We start from the raw sequence: 20,305 nt of genomic DNA on the forward strand, positions 1-20,305 counted from the left end.
CACATTTAAAAATTGAATTCTGAGGACTGCCTCTCGGCTTACGGCCATACTACCCGAAGATCGCCCGATCTCGTCTGATCTCGGAAGCTAAGTTGGGTCTGGCCTGGTTAGTACTTGGTTGGGAGACTGCCTAGGAATACCAGGTACTTTAGGCTTTTAGCGATGCTACCAGTATAGGGCGCACTTTCTCCCTTTTGTTTTTTTCACAATGGCTAGAGATACTTGCCACACTTGTCAAAACGCTACATTATGCTCATCCAAACAAAACGCTGGTCTCCACCCAAAACATGTTTGTTTAGTTTTGACTCGGTCTGAAATTTATAGCAAGATTTGCAGTGTCGCCAACAGTGACCCATGTGCCTCAAGGCACTTCAGTGCTAACAGTGGGGCAAAAGTCCAAAGAGATACATAGGCTGAGAAAAAGAGCAGTGATTATTGTATCACACACGTGTAGCTCATTGCAGAAAGGTTCTGTCAACCAGCTTGCCACATTTAAAAATTGAATTCTGAGGACTGCCTCTCGGCTTACGGCCATACTACCCGAAGATCGCCCGATCTCGTCTGATCTCGGAAGCTAAGCTGGGTCTGGCCTGGTTAGTACTTGGATGGGAGACTGCCTAGGAATACCAGGTGCTGTAGGCTTTTAGCGATGCTCCCAGTATAGGGCGCACTTTCTCCCTTTTGTTTTTGTCACAATGGCTATAGATACTTGCCACACTTGTCAAAACGCTACATTATGCTCGTCCAAACAAACCGCTGGTCTCCACCCAAAACATGTTTGTTTAGTTTTGACTCGGTCTGAAATTTATAGCAAGATTTGCAGTGTCGCCAACAGTGACCCATGTGCCTCAAGGCACTTCAGTGCTAACAGTGGGGCAAAAGTCCAAAGAGTTACATAGGCTGAGAAAAAGAGCAGTGATTATTGTATCACACACGTGTAGCTAATTGCAGAAAGGTCCTGTCAACCAGCTTGCCACATTTAAAAATTGAATTCTGAGGACTGCCTCTCGGCTTACGGCCATACTACCCGAAGATAGCCCGATCTCGTCTGATCTCGGAAGCTAAGCTGGGTCTGGCCTGGTTAGTGCTTGGATGGGAGACTGCCTAGGAATACCAGGTGCTGTAAGCTTTTAGCGATGCTCCCAGTATAGGGCGCACTTTCTCCCTTTTGTTTCTGTCACAATGGCTATAGATACTTGTCAAAACGCTACATTATGCCCGTCCAAACAAAACGCTGGTCTCCACCCAAAACATGTTTAGTTTTGACTCGGTCTGAAATTTATAGCAAGATTTGCAGTGTCGCCAACAGTGACCCATGTGCCTCAAGGCACTTCAGTGCTAACAGTGGGGCAAAAGTCCAAAGAGTTACATAGGCTGAGAAAAAGAGCAGTGATTATTGTATCACACACGTGTACCTCATTGCAGAAAGGTCCTGTCAACCAGCTTGCCACATTTAAAAATTGAATTCTGAGGACTGCGTCTCGGCTTACGGCCATACTACCCGAAGATCGCCCGATCTCGTCTGATCTCGGAAGCTAAGCTGGGTCTGGCCTGGTTAGTACTTGGTTGGGAGACTGCCTAGAAATACCAAGTGCTGTAGGCTTTTAGCGATGCTCCCAGTATAGGGCGCACTTTCTCCCTTTTGTTTTTTTCACAATGGCTATAGATACTTGCCACACTTGTCAAAACGCTACATTATGCTCGTCCAAACAAACCGCTGGTCTCCACCCAAAACATGTTTGTTTAGTTTTGACTCGGTCTGAAATTGATAGCAAGATTTGCAGTGTCGCCAACAGTGACCCATGTGCCTCAAGGCACTTCAGTGCTAACAGTGGGGCAAAAGTCCAAAGAGTTACATAGGCTAAGAAAAAGAGCAGTGATTATTGTATCACACACGTGTAGCTCATTGCAGAAAGTTCCTGTCAACCAGCTTGCCACATTTAAAAATTGAATTCTGAGGACTCCCTCTCGGCTTACGACCATACTTCCCGAAGATCGCCTGATCTCGTCTGATCTCGGAAGCTAAGCTGGGTCTGGCCTGGTTAGTACTTGGATGGGAGACTGCCTAGGAATACCAGGCGCTGTAGGCTTTTAGCGATGCTCCCAGTATAGGGCGCACTTTCTCCCTTTTGTTTTTGTCACAATGGCTATAGATACTTGCCACACTTGTCAAAACGCTACATTATGCTCGTCCAAACAAAACGCTGGTCTCCACCCAAAACATGTTTAGTTTTGACTCGGTCTGAAATTTATAGCAAGAATTGCAGTGTCGCCAACAGTGACCCATGTGCCTCAAGGCACTTCAGTGCTAACAGTGGGGCAAAAGTCCAAAGAGTTACATAGGCTGAGAAAAAGAGTAGTGATTATTGTATCACACACGTGTAGCTCATTGTAGAAAGGTCCTGTCAACCAGCTTGCCACATTTAAAAATTGAAGTCTGAGGACTGCGTCTCGGCTTACGGCCATACTACCCGAAGATCGCCCGATCTCGTCTGAGCTCGGAAGCTAAGCTGGGTCTGGCCTGGTTAGTACTTGGATGGGAGTCTGCCTAGGAATACCAGGTGCTGTAGGCTTTTAGCGATGCTCCCAGTATAGGGCGCACTTTCTCCCTTTTGTTTTTGTCACAATGGCTATAGATACTTGCCACACTTGTCAAAACGCTACGTTTATGCTCGTCCAAAAAAAACACTGGTCTCCACCCAAAACATGTTTAGTTTTGACTCGGTCTGAAATTTATAGCAAGATTTGCAGTGTCGCCAACAGTGACCCATGTGCCTCAAGGCACTTCAGTGCTAACAGTGGGGCAAAAGTCCAAAGAGTTACATAGGCTGAGAAAAAGAGCAGTGATTATTGTATCACACACGTGTAGCTCATTGCAGAAAGGTCCTGTCAACCAGCTTGCCACATTTAAAAATTGAATTCTGAGAACTGCGTCTCGGCTTACGGCCATACTACCCGAAGATCGCCCGATCTCGTCTGATCTCGGAAGCTAAGCTGGGTCTGGCCTGGTTAGTACTTGGATGGGAGACTGCCTAGGAATACCAGGTGCTGTAGGCTTTTAGCGATGCTCCCAGTATAGGGCGCACTTTCTCCCTTTTGTTTTTTTCACAATGGCTATAGATACTTGCCACACTTGTCAAAACGCTACATTATGCTCGTCCAAACAAAACGCTGGTCTCCAACCAAAACATGTTTAGTTTTGACTCGGTCTAAAATTTATAGCAAGATTTGCAGTGTCGCCAACAGTGACCCATGTGCCTCAAGGCACTTCAGTGCTAACAGTGGGGCAAAAGTCCAAAGAGTTACATAGGCTGAGAAAAAGATCAGTGATTATTGTATCACACACGTGTAGCTCATTGCAGAAAGGTCCTGTCAACCAGATTGGCACATTTAAAAATTGAATTCTGAGAACTGCCTCTCGTCTTACGGCCATACTACCCGAAGATCGCCAGATCTCGTCTGATCTCGGAAGCTAAGCTGGGTCTGGCCTGGTTAGTACTTGGTTGGGAGACTGCCTATGAATACCAGGTGCTGTAGGCTTTTAGCGATGCTACCAGTATAGGGCGCACTTTCTCCCTTTTGTTTTTTTCAAAATGGCTATAGATACTTGCCACACTTGTCAAAACGCTACATTATGCTCGTCCAAACAAACCGCTGGTCTCCACCCAAAACATGTTTGTTTAGTTTTGACTCGGTCTGAAATTTATAGCAAGATTTGCAGTGTCGCCAACAGTGACCCATGTGCCTCAAGGCACTTCAGTGCTAACATTGGGGCAAAAGTCCAAAGAGTTACATAGGCTGAGAAAAAGAGCAGTGATTATTGTATCACACACGTGTAGCTCATTGCAGAAAGGTCCTGTCAACCAGCTTGCCACATGTAAAAATTGAATTCTGAGGACTGCCTCTCGGCTTACGGCCATACTGCCTGAAGATCGCCTGATCTCGTCTGATCTCGGAAGCTAAGCTGGGTCTGGCCTGGTTAGTACTTGGATGGGAGACTGCCTAGGAATACCAGGTGCTGTAAGCTTTTAGCGATGCTCCCAGTATAGGGGGCACTTTCTCCCTTTTGTTTTTGTCACAATGGCTATAGATACTTGCCACACTTGTCAAAACGCTACATTATGCTCGTCCAAACAAAACGCTGTTCTCCACCCAAAACAAGTTTAGTTTTGACTCGGTCTGAAATTTATAGCAAGATTTCCAGTGTCGCCAACAGTGACCCATGTGCCTCAAGGCACTTCAGTGCTAACAGTGGAGCAAAAGTCCAAAGAGTTACATAGGCTGAGAAAAAGAGCAGTGATTATTGTATCACACACGTGTAGCTCATTGCAGAAAGGTCCTGTCAACCAGCTTGCCACATTCAAAAATTGAATTCTGAGGACTGCCTCTCGGTTTACGGCCATACTACCCGAAGATCCCCCGATCTCGTCTGATCTCGGAAGCTAAGCTGGGTCCGGCCTGGTTAGTACTTGGATGGGAGACTGCCTAGGAATACCAGGTGCTGTAGGCTTTTAGCGATGCTCCCAGTATAGGGCGCACTTTCTCCCTTTTGTTTTTGTCACAATGGCGCTAGATACTTGCCACACTTGTCAAAACGCTACGTTTATGCTCGTCCAAACAAAACACTGGTCTCCACCCAAAATATGTTTAGTTTTGACTCGGTCTGAAATTTATAGCAAGATTTGCAGTGTCGCCAACAGTCACCCATGTGCCTCAAGGCACTTCAGTGCTAACAGTGGGCCAAGAGTCCAAAGAGTTACATAGGCTGAGAAAAAGAGCAGTGATTATTGTATCACACACGTGTAGCTCATTGCAGAAAGGTCCTGTCAACCAGCTTGCCACATTTAAAAATTGAATTCTGAGGACTGCGTCTCGGCTTACGGCCATACTACCCGAAGATCGCGCGATCTCGTCTGATCTCGGAAGCTAAGCTGGGTCTGGCCTGGTTAGTACTTGGTTGGGAGACTGCCTAGGAATACCAAGTGCTGTAGGCTTTTAGCGATGCCCCCAGTATAGGGCGCACTTTCTCCCTTTTGTTTTTGTCACAATGGCTATAGATACTTGCCACACTTGTCAAAACGCTACATTATGCTCGTCCAAACAAAACGCTGGTCTCCACCCAAAACAAGTTTAGTTTTGACTCGGTCTGAAATTTATAGCAAGATTTGCAGTGTCGCCAACAGTGACCCATGTGCCTCAAGGCACTTCAGTGCTAACAGTGGGGCAAAAGTCCAAAGAGTTACATAGGCTGAGAAAAAGAGCAGTGATTATTGTATCACACACGTGTAGCTCATTGCAGAAAGGTCCTGTCAACCAGCTTGCCACATTTAAAAATTTAATTCTGAGGACTGCCTCTCGGCTTACGGCCATACTACCCGAAGATCGCCCGATCTCGTCTGATCTCGGAAGCTAAGCTGGGTCTGTCCTGGTTAGTACTTGGTTGGGAGGCTGCCTAGGAATACCAGGTGCTGTAGGCTTTTAGCGATGCTCCCAGTATAGGGCGCACTTTCTCCCTTTTGTTTTTTTCACAATGGCTATAGATACTTGCCACACTTGTCAAAACGCTACATTATGCTCATCCAAACAAACCGCTGGTCTCCACCCAAAACATGTTTGTTTAGTTTTGACTTGGTCTGAAATTTATAGCAAGATTTGCAGTGTCGCCAACAGTGACCCATGTGCCTCAAGGCACTTCAGTGCTAACAGTGGGGCAAAAGTCCAAAGAGTTACATAGGCTCAGAAAAAGAGCAGTGATTATTGTATCACACACGTGTAGCTCATTGCAGAAAGGTCCTGTCAACCAGCTTGCCACATTTAAAAATAGAATTCTGATGACCGCATCTCGGCTTACGGCCATACTACCCGAAGATCGCCCGATCTCGTCTGAGCTCGGAAGCTACGCTGGGTCTGGCCTGGTTAGTACTTGGATGGGAGACTGTCTAGGAATACCAGGTGCTGTAGGCTTTTAGCGATGCTCCCAGTATAGGGCGCATTTTCTCCCTTTTGTTTTTGTCACAATAGCTATAGATACTTGCCACACTTGTCAAAACGCTCCATTATGCTCGTCCAAACTAAACGCTGGTCTCCACCCAAAACATGTTAAGTTTTGACTCGGTCTGAAATTTATAGCAATATTTGCAGTGTCGCCAACATTGACCCATGTGCCTCAAGGCACTTCAGTGCTAACAGTGGGGCAAAAGTCCAAAGAGTTACATGGGCTGAGAAAAAAAGCAATGATTATTGTATCACACATGTGTAGCTCATTGCAGAAAGGTCCTGTCAACCAGCTTGCCACATTCAAAAATTGAATTCTGAGGACTGCCTCTCTGCTTACGGCCATACTACCCGAAGATCCCCCGATCTCGTCTGATCTCGGAAGCTAAGCTGGGTCCGGCCTGGTTAGTACTTGGTTGGGAGACTGCCTAGGAATACCAAGTGCTGTAGGCTTTTAGCGATGCCCCCAGTATAGGGCGCACTTTCTCCCTTTTGTTTTTCTCACAATGGCTATAGATACTTGCCACACTTGTCAAAACGCTACATTATGCTCGTCCAAACAAAACACTGGTCTCCACCCAAAACATGTTTAGTTTTGACTCGGTCTGAAATTTATAGCAAGATTTGCAGTGTCGCCAACAGTGACCCATGTGCCTCAAGGCACTTCAGTGCTAACAGTGGGGCAAAAGTCCAAAGAGTTACATAGGCTGAGAAAAAGAGCAGTGATTATTGTATCACACACGTGTAGCTCATTGCAGAAAGGTCCTGTCAACCAGCTTGCCACATTTAAAAATTGAATTCTGAGGACTGCCTCTCGGCTTACGGCCATACTACCCGAAGATCGCCCGATCTCGTCTGATCTCGTAAGCTAAGCTGGGTCTGGCCTGGTTAGTACTTGGATGGGAGACTGCCTAGGAATACCAGGTGCTGTAGGCTTTTAGCGATGCTCCCAGTATAGGGCGCACTTTCTCCCTTTTGTTTTTTTCACAATGGCTATAGATACTTGCCACACTTGTCAAAACGCTACATTATGCTCGTCCAAACAAACCGCTGGTCTCCACCCAAAACATGTTTGTTTAGTTTTGACTCGGTCTGAAATTTATAGCAAGATTTGCAGTGTCGCCAACAGTGACCCATGTGCCTCAAGACACTTCAGTGCTAACAGTGGGGCAAAAGTCCAAAGAGTTACATAGGCTAAGAAAAAGAGCAGTGATTATTGTATCACACACGTGTAGCTCATTGCAGAAAGGTCCTGTCAACCAGCTTGCCACATTTAAAAATTGAATTCTGAGGACTCCCTCTCGGCTTACGGCCATACTACCCGAAGATCGCCTGATCTCGTCTGATTTCGGAAGCTAAGCTGGGTCTGGCCTGGTTAGTACTTGGATGGGAGACTGCCTAGGAATACAAGGTGCTGTAGGCTTTTAGCGATGCTCCCAGTATAGGGCGCACTTTCTCCCTTTTGTTTTTGTCACAATGGCTATAGATACTTGCCACACTTGTCAAAACGCTACATTATGCTCGTCCAAACAAAACGCTGGTTTCCACCCAAAACATGTTTAGTTTTGAATCGGTCTGAAATTTATAGCAAGATATGCAGTGTCGCCAAAAGTCACCCATGTGCCTCAAGGCACTTCGGTGCTAACAGTGGGCCAAGAGTCCAAAGAGTTACATAGGCTGAGAAAAAGAGCAGTGATTATTGTATCACACACGTGTAGCTTATTGCAGAAAGGTCCTGTCAACCAGCTTGCCACATTTAAAAATTGAATTCTGAGGACTGCGTCTCGGCTTACGGCCATACTACCTGAAGATCTCCCGATCTCGTCTGATCTCGGAAGCTAAGCTGGGTCTGGCCTGGTTAGTACTTGGTTGGGAGACTGCCTAGGAATACCAAGTGCCGTAGGCTTTTAGCGATGCTCCCAGTATAGGGCGCACTTTCTCCCTTTTGTTTTTCTCACAATGGCTATAGATACTTGCCACACTTGTCAAAACGCTACATTATGCCCGTCCAAACAAAACGCTGGTCTCCACCCAAAACATGTTTAGTTTTGACTCGGTCTGAAATTTATAGCAAGATTTGCAGTGTCGCCAACAGTGACCCATGTGCCTCAAGGCACTTCAGTGCTAACAGTGGGGCAAAAGTCCAAAGAGTTACATAGGCTGAGAAAAAGAGCAGTGATTATTGTATCACACACGTGTAGCTCATTGCAGAAAGGTCCTGTCAACCAGCTTGCCACATTTAAAAATTGAATTCTGAGGACTGCCTCTCGGCTTACGGCCATACTACCCGAAGATCGCCCGATCTCGTCTGATCTCGGAAGCTAAGTTGGGTCTGGCCTGGTTAGTACTTGGTTGGGAGACTGCCTAGGAATACCAGGTACTTTAGGCTTTTAGCGATGCTACCAGTATAGGGCGCACTTTCTCCCTTTTGTTTTTTTCACAATGGCTAGAGATACTTGCCACACTTGTCAAAACGCTACATTATGCTCATCCAAACAAAACGCTGGTCTCCACCCAAAACATGTTTGTTTAGTTTTGACTCGGTCTGAAATTTATAGCAAGATTTGCAGTGTCGCCAACAGTGACCCATGTGCCTCAAGGCACTTCAGTGCTAACAGTGGGGCAAAAGTCCAAAGAGATACATAGGCTGAGAAAAAGAGCAGTGATTATTGTATCACACACGTGTAGCTCATTGCAGAAAGGTTCTGTCAACCAGCTTGCCACATTTAAAAATTGAATTCTGAGGACTGCCTCTCGGCTTACGGCCATACTACCCGAAGATCGCCCGATCTCGTCTGATCTCGGAAGCTAAGCTGGGTCTGGCCTGGTTAGTACTTGGATGGGAGACTGCCTAGGAATACCAGGTGCTGTAGGCTTTTAGCGATGCTCCCAGTATAGGGCGCACTTTCTCCCTTTTGTTTTTGTCACAATGGCTATAGATACTTGCCACACTTGTCAAAACGCTACATTATGCTCGTCCAAACAAACCGCTGGTCTCCACCCAAAACATGTTTGTTTAGTTTTGACTCGGTCTGAAATTTATAGCAAGATTTGCAGTGTCGCCAACAGTGACCCATGTGCCTCAAGGCACTTCAGTGCTAACAGTGGGGCAAAAGTCCAAAGAGTTACATAGGCTGAGAAAAAGAGCAGTGATTATTGTATCACACACGTGTAGCTAATTGCAGAAAGGTCCTGTCAACCAGCTTGCCACATTTAAAAATTGAATTCTGAGGACTGCCTCTCGGCTTACGGCCATACTACCCGAAGATAGCCCGATCTCGTCTGATCTCGGAAGCTAAGCTGGGTCTGGCCTGGTTAGTGCTTGGATGGGAGACTGCCTAGGAATACCAGGTGCTGTAAGCTTTTAGCGATGCTCCCAGTATAGGGCGCACTTTCTCCCTTTTGTTTCTGTCACAATGGCTATAGATACTTGTCAAAACGCTACATTATGCCCGTCCAAACAAAACGCTGGTCTCCACCCAAAACATGTTTAGTTTTGACTCGGTCTGAAATTTATAGCAAGATTTGCAGTGTCGCCAACAGTGACCCATGTGCCTCAAGGCACTTCAGTGCTAACAGTGGGGCAAAAGTCCAAAGAGTTACATAGGCTGAGAAAAAGAGCAGTGATTATTGTATCACACACGTGTACCTCATTGCAGAAAGGTCCTGTCAACCAGCTTGCCACATTTAAAAATTGAATTCTGAGGACTGCGTCTCGGCTTACGGCCATACTACCCGAAGATCGCCCGATCTCGTCTGATCTCGGAAGCTAAGCTGGGTCTGGCCTGGTTAGTACTTGGTTGGGAGACTGCCTAGAAATACCAAGTGCTGTAGGCTTTTAGCGATGCTCCCAGTATAGGGCGCACTTTCTCCCTTTTGTTTTTTTCACAATGGCTATAGATACTTGCCACACTTGTCAAAACGCTACATTATGCTCGTCCAAACAAACCGCTGGTCTCCACCCAAAACATGTTTGTTTAGTTTTGACTCGGTCTGAAATTGATAGCAAGATTTGCAGTGTCGCCAACAGTGACCCATGTGCCTCAAGGCACTTCAGTGCTAACAGTGGGGCAAAAGTCCAAAGAGTTACATAGGCTAAGAAAAAGAGCAGTGATTATTGTATCACACACGTGTAGCTCATTGCAGAAAGTTCCTGTCAACCAGCTTGCCACATTTAAAAATTGAATTCTGAGGACTCCCTCTCGGCTTACGACCATACTTCCCGAAGATCGCCTGATCTCGTCTGATCTCGGAAGCTAAGCTGGGTCTGGCCTGGTTAGTACTTGGATGGGAGACTGCCTAGGAATACCAGGCGCTGTAGGCTTTTAGCGATGCTCCCAGTATAGGGCGCACTTTCTCCCTTTTGTTTTTGTCACAATGGCTATAGATACTTGCCACACTTGTCAAAACGCTACATTATGCTCGTCCAAACAAAACGCTGGTCTCCACCCAAAACATGTTTAGTTTTGACTCGGTCTGAAATTTATAGCAAGATTTGCAGTGTCGCCAACAGTGACCCATGTGCCTCAAGGCACTTCAGTGCTAACAGTGGGGCAAAAGTCCAAAGAGTTACATAGGCTGAGAAAAAGAGTAGTGATTATTGTATCACACACGTGTAGCTCATTGTAGAAAGGTCCTGTCAACCAGCTTGCCACATTTAAAAATTGAAGTCTGAGGACTGCGTCTCGGCTTACGGCCATACTACCCGAAGATCGCCCGATCTCGTCTGAGCTCGGAAGCTAAGCTGGGTCTGGCCTGGTTAGTACTTGGATGGGAGTCTGCCTAGGAATACCAGGTGCTGTAGGCTTTTAGCGATGCTCCCAGTATAGGGCGCACTTTCTCCCTTTTGTTTTTGTCACAATGGCTATAGATACTTGCCACACTTGTCAAAACGCTACGTTTATGCTCGTCCAAAAAAAACACTGGTCTCCACCCAAAACATGTTTAGTTTTGACTCGGTCTGAAATTTATAGCAAGATTTGCAGTGTCGCCAACAGTGACCCATGTGCCTCAAGGCACTTCAGTGCTAACAGTGGGGCAAAAGTCCAAAGAGTTACATAGGCTGAGAAAAAGAGCAGTGATTATTGTATCACACACGTGTAGCTCATTGCAGAAAGGTCCTGTCAACCAGCTTGCCACATTTAAAAATTGAATTCTGAGAACTGCGTCTCGGCTTACGGCCATACTACCCGAAGATCGCCCGATCTCGTCTGATCTCGGAAGCTAAGCTGGGTCTGGCCTGGTTAGTACTTGGATGGGAGACTGCCTAGGAATACCAGGTGCTGTAGGCTTTTAGCGATGCTCCCAGTATAGGGCGCACTTTCTCCCTTTTGTTTTTTTCACAATGGCTATAGATACTTGCCACACTTGTCAAAACGCTACATTATGCTCGTCCAAACAAACCGCTGGTCTCCACCCAAAACATGTTTGTTTAGTTTTGACTCGGTCTGAAATTGATAGCAAGATTTGCAGTGTCGCCAACAGTGACCCATGTGCCTCAAGGCACTTCAGTGCTAACAGTGGGGCAAAAGTCCAAAGAGTTACATAGGCTAAGAAAAAGAGCAGTGATTATTGTATCACACACGTGTAGCTCATTGCAGAAAGGTCCTGTCAACCAGCTTGCCACATTTAAAAATTGAATTCTGAGGACTGCCTCTCGGCTTACGGCCGTACTTCCCGAAGATCGCCTGATCTCGTCTGATCTCGGAAGCTAAGCTGGGTCTGGCCTGGTTAGTACTTGGATGGGAGACTGCCTAGGAATACCAGGCCCTGTAGGCTTTTAGCGATGCTCCCAATATAGGGCGCACTTTCTCCCTTTTGTTTTTGTCACAATGGCTATAGATACTTGCCACACTTGTCAAAACGCTACATTATGCTCGTCCAAACAAAACGCTGGTCTCCACCCAAAACATGTTTAGTTTTGACTCGGTCTGAAATTTATAGCAAGATTTGCAGTGCCGCCAACAGTGACCCATGTGCCTCAAGGCACTTCAGTGCTAACAGTGGGGCAAAAGTCCAAAGAGTTACATAGGCTGAGAAAAAGAGTAGTGATTATTGTATCACACACGTGTAGCTCATTGTAGAAAGGTCCTGTCAACCAGCTTGCCACATCTAAAAATTGAAGTCTGAGGACTGCGTCTCGGCTTACGGCCATACTACCCGAAGATCGCCCGATCTCGTCTGAGCTCGGAAGCTAAGCTGGGTCTGGCCTGGTTAGTACTTGGATGGGAGACTGCCTAGGAATACCAGGTGCTGTAGGCTTTTAGCGATGCTCCCAGTATAGGGCGCACTTTCTCCCTTTTGTTTTTGTCACAATGGCTATAGATACTTGCCACACTTGTCAAAACGCTACATTATGCTCGTCCAAACAAACCGCTGGTCTCCACCCAAAACATGTTTGTTTAGTTTTGACTCGGTCTGAAATTTATAGCAAGATTTGCAGTGTCGCCAACAGTGACCCATGTGCCTCAAGAACTTCAGTGCTAACAGTGGGGCAAAAGTCCAAAGAGTTACATAGGCTGAGAAAAAGAGCAGTGATTATTGTATCACACACGTGTAGCTGATTGCAGAAAGGTCCTGTCAACCAGCTTGCCACATTTAAAAATTGAATTCTGAGGACTGCATCTCGGCTTACGGCCATACTACCCGAAGATCGTCTGATCTCGGAAGCTAAGCTGGGTCTGGCCTGGTTAGTACTTGGATGGGAGACTGCCTAGGAATACCAGGTGCTGTAGGCTTTTAGCGATGCTCCCAGTATAGGGCGCACTTTCTCCCTTTAGTTTTTGTCACAATGGCTATAGATACTTGCCACACTTGTCAAAACGCTACATTATGCTCGTCCAAACAAAACGCTGGTCTCCACCCAAAACAAGTTTAGTATTGACTCGGTCTGAAATTTATAGCAAGATTTGCAGTGTCGCCAACAGTGACCCATGTGCCTCAAGGCACTTCAGTGCTAACAGTGGGGCAAAAGTCCAAAGAGTTACATAGGCTGAGAAAAAGAGCAGTGATTATTGTATCACACACGTGTAGCTCATCTCAGAAAGGTCCTGTCAACCAGCTTGCCACATTTAAAAATTGAATTCTGAGGACTCCCTCTCGGCTTACGGCCATACTACCCGAAGATCGCCTGATCTCGTCTGATCTCGGAAGCTTAGCTGGGTCTGGCCTGGTTAGTACTTGGATGGGAGACTGCCTAGGAATACCAGGTGCTGTAGGCTTTTAGCGATGCTCCCAGTATAGGGCGCACTTTCTCCCTTTTGTTTTTGTCACAATGGCTATAGATACTTGCCACACTTGTCAAAACGCTATGTTTATGCTCGTCCAAACAAAACACTGGTCTCCACCCAAAACATGTTTAGTTTTGAATCGGTCTGAAATTTATAGCAAGATATGCAGTGTCGCCAAAAGTCACCCATGTGCCTCAAGGCACTTCAGTGCTAACAGTGGGCCAAGAGTCCAAAGAGTTACATAGGCTGAGAAAAAGAGCAGTGATTATTGTATCACACACGTGTAGCTCATTGCAGAAAGGTCCTGTCAACCAGCTTGCCACATTTAAAAATTGAATTCTGAGGACTGCGTCTCGGCTTACGGCCATACTACCTGAAGATCTCCCGATCTCGTCTGATCTCGGAAGCTAAGCTGGGTCTGGCCTGGTTAGTACTTGGTTGGGAGACTGCCTAGGAATACCAAGTGCCGTAGGCTTTTAGCGATGCTCCCAGTATAGGGCGCACTTTCTCCCTTTTGTTTTTCTCACAATGGCTATAGATACTTGCCACACTTGTCAAAACGCTACATTATGCTCGTCCAAACAAAACGCTGGTCTCCACCCAAAACATGTTTGTTTAGTTTTGACTCGGTCTGAAATTTATAGCAAGATTTGCAGTGTCGCCAACAGTGACCCATGTGCCTCAAGGCACTTCAGTGCTAACAGTGGGGCAAAAGTCCAAAGAGTTACATAGGCTGAGAAAAAGAGCAGTGATTATTGTATCACACACGTGTAACTAATTGCAGAAAGGTCCTGTCAACCAGCTTGCCACATTTAAAAATTGAATTCTGAGGACTGCCTCTCGGCTTACGGCCATACTACCCGAAGATAGCCCGATCTCGTTTGATCTCGGAAGCTAAGCTGGGTCTGGCCTGGTTAGTACTTGGATGGGAGACTGCCTAGGAATACCAGGTGCTGTAAGCTTTTAGCGATGCTCCCAGTATAGGGCGCACTTTCTCCCTTTTGTTTTTGTCACAATGGCTATAGATACTTGCCACACTTGTCAAAACGCTACGTTTATGCTCGTCCAAACAAAACACTGGTCTCCACCCAAAACATGTTTAGTTTTGACTCGGTCTGAAATTTATAGCAAGATTTGCAGTGTCGCCAACAGTCACCCATGTGCCTCAAGGCACTTCAGTGCTAACAGTGGGCCAAGAGTCCAAAGAGTTTCATAGATTGAGAAAAAGAGCAGTGATTATTGTATCACACACGTGTAGCTCATTGCTGAAAGGTCCTGTCAACCAGCTTGCCACATTTAAAAATTGAATTCTGAGGACTGCGTCTCGGCTTACGGCCATACTACCCGAAGATCGCCCGATCTCGTCTGATCTCGGAAGCTAAGCTGGGTCTGGCCTGGTTAGTACTTGGTTGGGAGACTGCCTAGGAATACCAAGTGCTGTAGGCTTTTAGCGATGCTCCCAGTATAGGGCGCACTTTCTCCCTTTTGTTTTTGTCACAATGGCTATAGATACTTGCCACACTTGTCAAAATGCTACATTATGCTCGTCCAAACAATACGCTGGTCTCCACCCAAAACAAGTTTAGTTTTGACTCGGTCTGAAATTTATAGCAAGATTTGCAGTGTCGCCAACAGTGACCCATGTGCCTCAAGGCACTTCAGTGCTAACAGTGGGGCAAAAGTCCAAAGAGTTACATAGGCTGAGAAAAAGAGTAGTGATTATTGTATCACACACGTGTAGCTCATTGTAGAAAGGTCCTGTCAACCAGCTTGCCACATTTAAAAATTGAAGTCTGAGGACTGCGTCTCGGCTTACGGCCATACTACCCGAAGATCGCCCGATCTCGTCTGAGCTCGGAAGCTAAGCTGGGTCTGGCCTGGTTAGTACTTGGATGGGAGACTGCCTAGGAATACCAGGTGCTGTAGGCTTTTAGCGATGCTCCCAGTATAGGGCGCACTTTCTCCCTTTTGTTTTTGTCACAATGGCTATAGATACTTGCCACACTTGTCAAAACGCTACGTTTATGCTTGTCCAAACAAAACACTGGTCTCCACCCAAAACATGTTTAGTTTTGACTCGGTCTGAAATTTATAGCAAGATTTGCAGTGTCGCCAACAGTGACCCATGTGCCTCAAGGCACTTCAGTGCTAACAGTGGGGCAAAAGTCCAAAGAGTTACATAGGCTGAGAAAAAGAGCAGTGATTATTGTATCACACACGTGTAGCTCATTGCAGAAAGGTCCTGTCAACCAGCTTGCCACATTTAAAAATTGAATTCTGAGGACTGCCTCTCGGCTTACGGCCATACTACCCGAAGATCGCCCGATCTCGTCTGATCTCGGAAGCTAAGCTGGGTCTGGCCTGGTTAGTACTTGGATGGGAGACTGCCTAGGAATACCAGGTGCTGTAGGCTTTTAGCGATGCTCCCAGTATAGGGCGCACTTTCTCCCTTTTGTTTTTTTCACAATGGCTATAGATACTTGCCACACTTGTCAAAACGCTACATTATGCTCGTCCAAACAAACCGCTGGTCTCCACCCAAAACATGTTTGTTTAGTTTTGACTCGGTCTGAAATTTATAGCAAGATTTGCAGTGTCGCCAACAGTGACCCATGTGCCTCAAGACACTTCAGTGCTAACAGTGGGGCAAAAGTCCAAAGAGTTACATAGGCTAAGAAAAAGAGCAGTGATTATTGTATCACACACGTGTAGCTCATTGCAGAAAGGTCCTGTCAACCAGCTTGCCACATTTAAAAATTGAATTCTGAGGACTGCCTCTCGGCTTACGGCCATACTACCCGAAGATCGCCTGATCTCGTCTGATCTCGGAAGCTAAGCTGGGTCTGTCCTGGTTAGTACTTGGATGGGAGACTGCCTAGGAATACCAGGTGCTGTAGGCTTTTAGCGATGCTCCCAGTATAGGGCGCACTTTCTCCCTTTTGTTTTTGTCACAATGGCTATAGATACTTGCCACACTTGTCAAAACGCTACATTATGCTCGTCCAAACAAAACGCTGGTCTCCACCCAAAACATGTTTAGTTTTGAATCGGTCTGAAATTTATAGTAAGATATGCAGTGTCGCCAAAAGTCACCCATGTGCCTCAAGGCACTTCGGTGCTAACAGTGGGCCAAGAGTCCAAAGAGTTACATAGGCTGAGAAAAAGAGCAGTGATTATTGTATCACACACGTGTAGCTCATTGCAGAAAGGTCCTGTCAACCAGCTTGCCACATTTAAAAATTGAATTCTGAGGACTGCGTCTCGGCTTACGGCCATACTACCTGAAGATCTCCCGATCTCGTCTGATCTCGGAAGCTAAGCTGGGTCTGGCCTGGTTAGTACTTGGTTGGGAGACTGCCTAGGAATACCAAGTGCCGTAGGCTTTTAGCGATGCTCCCAGTATAGGGCGCACTTTCTCCCTTTTGTTTTTCTCACAATGGCTATAGATACTTGCCACACTTGTCAAAACGCTACATTATGCCCGTCCAAACAAAACGCTGGTCTCCACCCAAAACATGTTTAGTTTTGACTCGGTCTGAAATTTATAGCAAGATTTGCAGTGTCGCCAACAGTGACCCATGTGCCTCAAGGCACTTCAGTGCTAACAGTGGGGCAAAAGTCCAAAGAGTTACATAGGCTGAGAAAAAGAGCAGTGATTATTGTATCACACACGTGTAGCTCATTGCAGAAAGGTCCTGTCAACCAGCTTGCCACATTTAAAAATTGAATTCTGAGGACTGCCTCTCGGCTTACGGCCATACTACCCGAAGATCGCCCGATCTCGTCTGATCTCGGAAGCTATGTTGGGTCTGGCCTGGTTAATACTTGGTTGGGAGACTGCCTAGGAATACCAGGTACTTTAGGCTTTTAGCGATGCTACCAGTATAGGGCGCACTTTCTCCCTTTTGTTTTTTTCACAATGGCTAGAGATACTTGCCACACTTGTCAAAACGCTACATTATGCTCATCCAAACAAACCGCTGGTCTCCACCCAAAACATGTTTGTTTAGTTTTGACTCGGTCTGAAATTTATAGCAAGATTTGCAGTGTCGCCAACAGTGACCCATGTGCCTCAAGGCACTTCAGTGCTAACAGTGGGGCAAAAGTCCAAAGAGATACATAGGCTGAGAAAAAGAGCAGTGATTATTGTATCACACACGTGTAGCTCATTGCAGAAAGGTTCTGTCAACCAGCTTGCCACATTTAAAAATTGAATTCTGAGGACTGCCTCTCGGCTTACGGCCATACTACCCGAAGATCGCCCGATCTCGTCTGATCTCGGAAGCTAAGCTGGGTCTGGCCTGGTTAGTACTTGGATGGGAGACTGCCTAGGAATACCAGGTGCTGTAGGCTTTTAGCGATGCTCCCAGTATAGGGCGCACTTTCTCCCTTTTGTTTTTGTCACAATGGCTATAGATACTTGCCACACTTGTCAAAACGCTACATTATGCTCGTCCAAACAAACCGCTGGTCTCCACCCAAAACATGTTTGTTTAGTTTTGACTCGGTCTGAAATTTATAGCAAGATTTGCAGTGTCGCCAACAGTGACCCATGTGCCTCAAGGCACTTCAGTGCTAACAGTGGGGCAAAAGTCCAAAGAGTTACATAGGCTGAGAAAAAGAGCAGTGATTATTGTATCACACACGTGTAGCTAATTGCAGAAAGGTCCTGTCAACCAGCTTGCCACATTTAAAAATTGAATTCTGAGGACTGCCTCTTGGCTTACGGCCATACTACCCGAAGATAGCCCGATCTCGTCTGATCTCGGAAGCTAAGCTGGGTCTGACCTGGTTAGTGCTTGGATGGGAGACTGCCTAGGAATACCAGGTGCTGTAAGCTTTTAGCGATGCTCCCAGTATAGGGCGCACTTTCTCCCTTTTGTTTCTGTCACAATGGCTATAGATACTTGCCACACTTGTCAAAACGCTACATTATGCCCGTCCAAACAAAACGCTGGTCTCCACCCAAAACATGTTTAGTTTTGACTCGGTCTGAAATTTATAGCAAGATTTGCAGTGTCGCCAACAGTGACCCATGTGCCTCAAGGCACTTCAGTGCTAACAGTGGGGCAAAAGTCCAAAGAGTTACATAGGCTGAGAAAAAGAGCAGTGATTATTGTATCACACACGTGTACCTCATTGCAGAAAGGTCCTGTCAACCAGCTTGCCACATTTAAAAATTGAATTCTGAGGACTGCGTCTCGGCTTACGGCCATACTACCCGAAGATCGCCCGATCTCGTCTGATCTCGGAAGCTAAGCTGGGTCTGGCCTGGTTAGTACTTGGTTGGGAGACTGCCTAGGAATACCAAGTGCTGTAGGCTTTTAGCGATGCTCCCAGTATAGGGCGCACTTTCTCCCTTTTGTTTTTGTCACAATGGCTATAGATACTTGCCACACTTGTCAAAACGCTACGTTTATGCTTGTCCAAACAAAACACTGGTCTCCACCCAAAACATGTTTAGTTTTGACTCGGTCTGAAATTTATAGCAAGATTTGCAGTGTCGCCAACAGTGACCCATGTGCCTCAAGGCACTTCAGTGCTAACAGTGGGGCAAAAGTCCAAAGAGTTACATAGGCTGAGAAAAAGAGCAGTGATTATTGTATCACACACGTGTAGCTCATTGCAGAAAGGTCCTGTCAACCAGCTTGCCACATTTAAAAATTGAATTCTGAGGACTGCCTCTCGGCTTACGGCCATACTACCCGAAGATCGCCTGATCTCGTCTGATCTCGGAAGCTAAGCTGGGTCTGGCCTGGTTAGTACTTGGATGGGAGACTGCCTAGGAATACCAGGTGCTGTAGGCTTTTAGCGATGCTCCCAGTATAGGGCGCACTTTCTCCCTTTTGTTTTTGTCACAATGGCTATAGATACTTGCCACACTTGTCAAAACGCTATGTTTATGCTCGTCCAAACAAAACACTGGTCTCCACCCAAAACATGTTTAGTTTTGAATCGGTCTGAAATTTATAGCAAGATATGCAGTGTCGCCAAAAGTCACCCATGTGCCTCAAGGCACTTCAGTGCTAACAGTGGGCCAAGAGTCCAAAGAGTTACATAGGCTGAGAAAAAGAGCAGTGATTATTGTATCACACACGTGTAGCTCATTGCAGAAAGGTCCTGTCAACCAGCTTGCCACATTTAAAAATTGAATTCTGAGGACTGCGTCTCGGCTTACGGCCATACTACCTGAAGATCTCCCGATCTCGTCTGATCTCGGAAGCTAAGCTGGGTCTGGCCTGGTTAGTACTTGGTTGGGAGACTGCCTAGGAATACCAAGTGCCGTAGGCTTTTAGCGATGCTCCCAGTATAGGGCGCACTTTCTCCCTTTTGTTTTTCTCACAATGGCTATAGATACTTGCCACACTTGTCAAAACGCTACATTATGCTCGTCCAAACAAAACGCTGGTCTCCACCCAAAACATGTTTGTTTAGTTTTGACTCGGTCTGAAATTTATAGCAAGATTTGCAGTGTCGCCAACAGTGACCCATGTGCCTCAAGGCACTTCAGTGCTAACAGTGGGGCAAAAGTCCAAAGAGTTACATAGGCTGAGAAAAAGAGCAGTGATTATTGTATCACACACGTGTAACTAATTGCAGAAAGGTCCTGTCAACCAGCTTGCCACATTTAAAAATTGAATTCTGAGGACTGCCTCTCGGCTTACGGCCATACTACCCGAATATAGCCCGATCTCGTCTGATCTCGGAAGCTAAGCTGGGTCTGGCCTGGTTAGTACTTGGATGGGAGACTGCCTAGGAATACCAGGTGCTGTAAGCTTTAAACGATGCTCCCAGTATAGGGCGCACTTTCTCCCTTTTGTTTTTGTCACAATGGCTATAGATACTTGCCACACTTGTCAAAACGCTACGTTTATGCTCGTCCAAACAAAACACTGGTCTCCACCCAAAACATGTTTAGTTTTGACTCGGTCTGAAATTTATAGCAAGATTTGCAGTGTCGCCAACAGTCACCCATGTGCCTCAAGGCACTTCAGTGCTAACAGTGGGCCAAGAGTCCAAAGAGTTTCATAGATTGAGAAAAAGAGCAGTGATTATTGTATCACACACGTGTAGCTCATTGC

General features: G+C 46.2%; 42 pseudogenes; all 42 read left to right on the forward strand.

Annotated features, from left to right (window-relative positions):
- Window positions 1–36: 36 nt before the first annotated feature.
- Window positions 37–155, forward strand: LOC133566783 (5S ribosomal RNA; annotated as a pseudogene).
- Window positions 156–523: 368 nt separating this feature from the next.
- Window positions 524–642, forward strand: LOC133566228 (5S ribosomal RNA; annotated as a pseudogene).
- Window positions 643–1,010: 368 nt separating this feature from the next.
- Window positions 1,011–1,129, forward strand: LOC133566662 (5S ribosomal RNA; annotated as a pseudogene).
- A 355-nt stretch (window positions 1,130–1,484) lies between these two features.
- On the forward strand, window positions 1,485–1,603 carry LOC133567130 (5S ribosomal RNA; annotated as a pseudogene).
- A 368-nt stretch (window positions 1,604–1,971) lies between these two features.
- Window positions 1,972–2,090, forward strand: LOC133567056 (5S ribosomal RNA; annotated as a pseudogene).
- Window positions 2,091–2,454: 364 nt separating this feature from the next.
- LOC133565961 (5S ribosomal RNA) lies at window positions 2,455–2,573 on the forward strand (annotated as a pseudogene).
- A 365-nt stretch (window positions 2,574–2,938) lies between these two features.
- Window positions 2,939–3,057, forward strand: LOC133566241 (5S ribosomal RNA; annotated as a pseudogene).
- A 364-nt stretch (window positions 3,058–3,421) lies between these two features.
- LOC133567193 (5S ribosomal RNA) lies at window positions 3,422–3,540 on the forward strand (annotated as a pseudogene).
- Window positions 3,541–3,908: 368 nt separating this feature from the next.
- On the forward strand, window positions 3,909–4,027 carry LOC133565711 (5S ribosomal RNA; annotated as a pseudogene).
- Window positions 4,028–4,391: 364 nt separating this feature from the next.
- Window positions 4,392–4,510, forward strand: LOC133565851 (5S ribosomal RNA; annotated as a pseudogene).
- Window positions 4,511–4,875: 365 nt separating this feature from the next.
- Window positions 4,876–4,994, forward strand: LOC133567112 (5S ribosomal RNA; annotated as a pseudogene).
- Window positions 4,995–5,358: 364 nt separating this feature from the next.
- On the forward strand, window positions 5,359–5,477 carry LOC133566897 (5S ribosomal RNA; annotated as a pseudogene).
- Window positions 5,478–5,845: 368 nt separating this feature from the next.
- On the forward strand, window positions 5,846–5,964 carry LOC133566865 (5S ribosomal RNA; annotated as a pseudogene).
- A 364-nt stretch (window positions 5,965–6,328) lies between these two features.
- On the forward strand, window positions 6,329–6,447 carry LOC133566932 (5S ribosomal RNA; annotated as a pseudogene).
- Window positions 6,448–6,811: 364 nt separating this feature from the next.
- LOC133566175 (5S ribosomal RNA) lies at window positions 6,812–6,930 on the forward strand (annotated as a pseudogene).
- A 368-nt stretch (window positions 6,931–7,298) lies between these two features.
- Window positions 7,299–7,417, forward strand: LOC133567250 (5S ribosomal RNA; annotated as a pseudogene).
- Window positions 7,418–7,781: 364 nt separating this feature from the next.
- LOC133566701 (5S ribosomal RNA) lies at window positions 7,782–7,900 on the forward strand (annotated as a pseudogene).
- Window positions 7,901–8,264: 364 nt separating this feature from the next.
- Window positions 8,265–8,383, forward strand: LOC133566784 (5S ribosomal RNA; annotated as a pseudogene).
- Window positions 8,384–8,751: 368 nt separating this feature from the next.
- Window positions 8,752–8,870, forward strand: LOC133566253 (5S ribosomal RNA; annotated as a pseudogene).
- Window positions 8,871–9,238: 368 nt separating this feature from the next.
- On the forward strand, window positions 9,239–9,357 carry LOC133566663 (5S ribosomal RNA; annotated as a pseudogene).
- A 355-nt stretch (window positions 9,358–9,712) lies between these two features.
- LOC133567131 (5S ribosomal RNA) lies at window positions 9,713–9,831 on the forward strand (annotated as a pseudogene).
- Window positions 9,832–10,199: 368 nt separating this feature from the next.
- On the forward strand, window positions 10,200–10,318 carry LOC133567057 (5S ribosomal RNA; annotated as a pseudogene).
- A 364-nt stretch (window positions 10,319–10,682) lies between these two features.
- On the forward strand, window positions 10,683–10,801 carry LOC133565962 (5S ribosomal RNA; annotated as a pseudogene).
- A 365-nt stretch (window positions 10,802–11,166) lies between these two features.
- Window positions 11,167–11,285, forward strand: LOC133566266 (5S ribosomal RNA; annotated as a pseudogene).
- A 368-nt stretch (window positions 11,286–11,653) lies between these two features.
- LOC133567333 (5S ribosomal RNA) lies at window positions 11,654–11,772 on the forward strand (annotated as a pseudogene).
- Window positions 11,773–12,136: 364 nt separating this feature from the next.
- On the forward strand, window positions 12,137–12,255 carry LOC133565332 (5S ribosomal RNA; annotated as a pseudogene).
- A 367-nt stretch (window positions 12,256–12,622) lies between these two features.
- On the forward strand, window positions 12,623–12,731 carry LOC133567493 (5S ribosomal RNA; annotated as a pseudogene).
- A 364-nt stretch (window positions 12,732–13,095) lies between these two features.
- On the forward strand, window positions 13,096–13,214 carry LOC133566792 (5S ribosomal RNA; annotated as a pseudogene).
- A 365-nt stretch (window positions 13,215–13,579) lies between these two features.
- Window positions 13,580–13,698, forward strand: LOC133566702 (5S ribosomal RNA; annotated as a pseudogene).
- Window positions 13,699–14,066: 368 nt separating this feature from the next.
- On the forward strand, window positions 14,067–14,185 carry LOC133565815 (5S ribosomal RNA; annotated as a pseudogene).
- A 365-nt stretch (window positions 14,186–14,550) lies between these two features.
- On the forward strand, window positions 14,551–14,669 carry LOC133566451 (5S ribosomal RNA; annotated as a pseudogene).
- A 364-nt stretch (window positions 14,670–15,033) lies between these two features.
- Window positions 15,034–15,152, forward strand: LOC133565333 (5S ribosomal RNA; annotated as a pseudogene).
- Window positions 15,153–15,517: 365 nt separating this feature from the next.
- On the forward strand, window positions 15,518–15,636 carry LOC133566278 (5S ribosomal RNA; annotated as a pseudogene).
- A 368-nt stretch (window positions 15,637–16,004) lies between these two features.
- On the forward strand, window positions 16,005–16,123 carry LOC133566519 (5S ribosomal RNA; annotated as a pseudogene).
- Window positions 16,124–16,487: 364 nt separating this feature from the next.
- LOC133566703 (5S ribosomal RNA) lies at window positions 16,488–16,606 on the forward strand (annotated as a pseudogene).
- A 364-nt stretch (window positions 16,607–16,970) lies between these two features.
- Window positions 16,971–17,089, forward strand: LOC133567398 (5S ribosomal RNA; annotated as a pseudogene).
- Window positions 17,090–17,457: 368 nt separating this feature from the next.
- Window positions 17,458–17,576, forward strand: LOC133566290 (5S ribosomal RNA; annotated as a pseudogene).
- Window positions 17,577–17,944: 368 nt separating this feature from the next.
- On the forward strand, window positions 17,945–18,063 carry LOC133567070 (5S ribosomal RNA; annotated as a pseudogene).
- A 364-nt stretch (window positions 18,064–18,427) lies between these two features.
- On the forward strand, window positions 18,428–18,546 carry LOC133566452 (5S ribosomal RNA; annotated as a pseudogene).
- Window positions 18,547–18,911: 365 nt separating this feature from the next.
- On the forward strand, window positions 18,912–19,030 carry LOC133565607 (5S ribosomal RNA; annotated as a pseudogene).
- Window positions 19,031–19,395: 365 nt separating this feature from the next.
- Window positions 19,396–19,514, forward strand: LOC133566704 (5S ribosomal RNA; annotated as a pseudogene).
- Window positions 19,515–19,882: 368 nt separating this feature from the next.
- Window positions 19,883–20,001, forward strand: LOC133565306 (5S ribosomal RNA; annotated as a pseudogene).
- Window positions 20,002–20,305: the final 304 nt, after the last annotated feature.

Source organism: Nerophis ophidion, linkage group LG13, assembly GCF_033978795.1.
Source record: "Nerophis ophidion isolate RoL-2023_Sa linkage group LG13, RoL_Noph_v1.0, whole genome shotgun sequence".
Taxonomy (NCBI): domain Eukaryota; kingdom Metazoa; phylum Chordata; class Actinopteri; order Syngnathiformes; family Syngnathidae; genus Nerophis; species Nerophis ophidion.